Below are 3,892 nucleotides of genomic sequence, written 5' to 3' on the forward strand. Positions count from 1 at the left end.
TGTTACTCCATCCGTGTGTGTAATTTAATGTTTATGCCAAGGAAGACCTCAGGTAGGTTTTTCTTTACTTATACTGATGGAGCTAACTTGATTCTCTAGAATTAGGACTGCTAACACAAATTCAGTTTGAAAAATTCATAGATTTTAGGAAAGTATTAATATAATTAAATTAAAATATTTTAGTCATAATGTGGTAGCTCTTGAAGGAAAAGTCATTACTGTGCAGGGTATCTGTCTATGAAACAAATAGAAGTCAAAATTATTTTAAGGAAAAAAAAAATAGATGTGCAACCAAGTAATCATTTCTGTCTTGCTTGTATCAGGATCTGTACTTTGCCAGGAAAGTTTCATTGTGTCATAGAGTTGTGATCAACTATACAGATTTTTCAGCAGTTTGAGGAAGGTGAGATTTTTCTTTTATATTTCAGTCTTTTCTGTTGCTGAATGATAGCATTCAGTGGAAAATGCAACAGATTTTTTTTTTTTTTTTTAAGAGGATGCTTACATAGCACCATGATGCTTTTGTTATGTTTATTATGGACAGATATCATCCCACCAAATAGAGTTATCAAATCACATTTGTCCACATACTGGTGCCTCAGCCTTTAATGGCTATCTCCAGTCATCTGTGAAGAATCCTGTAAACTTGAAGCCAGATGTGGTCTGTTTTCTACATTTATCATCAATCATGACTATAGCATCTTGCAGGCACGTAGCCCTGTGTTCCTGCCTGTCTGACCATAGGGCACTGCTGTAAGAGCATCAGATTTCATAAAGAATTTGCAATATCCAAATTTGCTGGATAGTATTATATTCACTGTTATATCTCTGTGTGGGAAGCATATAGGGAAATGCTGCATGCTGTCAACATACCACTAGTTAATCTGTTCCGATAAGGGCTTGTGAAAACTAATTATGAAGCAGTTCAGTTCCCAATGAAGCTAAAATAGCATCTCCTTGTGATTATATGGATTGAGCTCCTGGAATGTCAGTTAGCTCTATTGTAGTACGTCCTATTGGGTCACAGCGAGTCTAATCCTTATCCAAATATCACTGTGTGTTGAGTATGTAAACGGATTTGTTCTTCATATTTGGTGAATGAATAACTGCCTGAGAACACAATAAGAGTAATTAATTGTAAATTATATTCATTAGTGGTTTTGTTTATCACAGCATTGAGGGCTTCCATTAAAAGTGTTTCCCGCTTTTATAAGATAGCATTAAGGTGGTTGTTCTGATCAAGATTAGACCATAAGGAAATAAGTGTATCATCGTGTAATAGTATGAATTCAGTAATGGTTGGCTGTCCTGGCCACAGGAGAACAATAACAGGAAGACATACAAGAAAAAAATACTTTGTAGCAACACAGCACTATGCCTCCGTTCCTTCAGTCAGTAATACCATTACTAAAATTAAAGATAAATGAAATATATATCAAGCTGTAACAGCGTGAAACAAAATCAGAGGTGCCCTATGCCTTCTATTTGTTGTTTGCTGACAGCAACATAGTGTTGTTCATCAGAAGCAATTTGAAAATATAAAACATTTGGTAATCTAACATTTAATGCCACATTTAGACACTAATCTGAGTGTTCCTCCATGCCATCAAGTCCATCACAACAAAATGCCTCAGACCATTACTCTCTAGTGTGACTCTGTCTGACAAACATCTGGTATGTTTGTAGGCTTTTTGACTGATGGAGCAGCTCCTGGCTTATTAGACAGGCTGAGGTGTTCAGCAGTGTGACAGGCAAACTTCTGCATTGGTCCCCTTGGGTGCAATTAGAGCAGGCCTGTTGCTACTGCAGTGACCTCGGGTGCACTTTGGGAACACGTGGCTCACCACTGTGTAAGCTGACCTGAAAGAAACAGCCCAGGGCTGTTCCAGGTGGGGAGGATGACACAGAACAAAGGGAACTCAAAATTTTTCTTTATGTACTACGGCAGAATTATTGATGTAGTTGAAATTGATGGAGGTGGAATTTCTCAGTAGTTACAGTAAAAAAAATAGGCTTTGAAGTTGTGTACTATGATGATTCTACAATGCTGTTTCAGAGTGTATCATTCTTTAGTATTTTAATGATGTAATACATACATGTTTTTCACTTCTAGTTAAAAGAGCTTTGAATAGTTTCTAAAACATCAGGGCAAGTACAAAAAAATAGTTGAGGTGGTGGATGCCCTGCCTCTGGTTACATTCAAGGTCAGGCTGGACAGGGCTCTGAGCAACCTGATCTAGCTGTGAGTGTCCCTGTTCACTGCAGGGGAGTTGGACTAGATGACCTTTAAAGGTCCCTTCCAATTCAAAAGGTTCTGTTACTCTATGATCTCAGTGCATGAGGATCTAAGTGTGGAGAAAGGAATCCTATCAACGTTTCTAAATTCAAACTCAATCTTTACTTCTGCATCAAGATGTATCTGAATAGATAATGCAGCTCATGTAAAAACATGAATGCTGTTTCCTGATAACTTTATTTATTTAATATTCATTGCAATCTGTTGACAAAGACCACTGGATTTAGTAAAATTACTTAGTTATATGGTGTAATAGGTAAGGTGATGGTTAGCTTTATTGTTGTTTTGTGCTGGCATGGGATCATACACTAATTTAAAATTGCTGAAGAGCACTCAGAGCACAAATTGCATTGATATAATACATTGGAGTATTAACATATGACACATAATTGGTGGATAAAAATTTTAACTAGAGAAACAAAAGAACAAGATTGACCATGAAATACTGTTCATAAACAATGGCCAAAAAAACCTCCAAAAAACAGGTAAACTTCACACTGTGTATAAAAACATTTGAGATGTCAGCATGGAAGCATATACACAAGGCTGAGTTATATTTTGAAAGGAATACAAGATTGATTTTATACCAATTCTGTACCTCATGCTGATCTTTCAGTATTTCACAAAATACAACATACAGTTGATTTTGAAAGATGCTGATTAAGAATACTGATTAAGAAGAGTCCTATAAGGGATACTGGAGTAGAGCTTTTGCTGCTTCTAAAAAGCCAGATCTGGCAGGGAAAGCTAGAAATTTCTTCTGCATTTTTTTACAGCTAATATTTCCTACCCAATGTAGGTTACTTAGGACAGTACTACAATTCACAGAGAAAATAGAAAATGCTTAAAGGCAGCTTATCCCATAGCTATCCTAGGAGCAGCTCCACTCTTCAGAACTGTCAAGCAGGAACATGAATTTGTTCCATCAACTTCTGAAGATGTTTGTCATGTACCACTGCCAGTCTGGTCCTGAAAGGCACATTAGCTGTGTTCACACTGATCCACAGCTGGGAGAAGTCAGTGAAGCACTGTTCCCAAGTTCTGTTAGAAATGAACAATATCTGCCAGATCTATTGATTTAGTTCTGTAGTTGAAATTATTGGCTTTGCTTGAATCTTAACAGACTTGAATCTGTACTCGTAAGCCATCATGTATAGAAGACCCAACAACAACAAGGTTTGCTAATTCTAGACAGAAGTCTCTGTTAAAATGATTGGATTTATTACACATAGTATTGTCTGTTTTTTGGAGACAAACAAATGCAAGCCAATGGAAATACTTGCATCTTCTGGTTAATTACTTCAGCTGCAATGGTTCCATAAGGTGCAGAAGCTCTGTACAGAAGCTTATAAATTCTTATCCTCAGTATGAAGTGTAAAATATATAAAGATATATTTAGCTTGGAGAATAGAAGGCTGCGGGGATACCTCACTGTGGCCTTCCAATACTTGAAGGGAGCATATAAACAGGAGGGGGAATGGCTGTTTACGAGGGTGGATAGTGATAGGACAAGGGGGAATGGTTTTAAACTGAGACAGGGGAGATTTAGGTTAGATATTAGGGGGAAGTTTTTCACACAGAGGGTGGTGATGCACT

Source organism: Meleagris gallopavo, chromosome 1, assembly GCF_000146605.3.
Source record: "Meleagris gallopavo isolate NT-WF06-2002-E0010 breed Aviagen turkey brand Nicholas breeding stock chromosome 1, Turkey_5.1, whole genome shotgun sequence".
Lineage (NCBI taxonomy): Eukaryota > Metazoa > Chordata > Aves > Galliformes > Phasianidae > Meleagris > Meleagris gallopavo.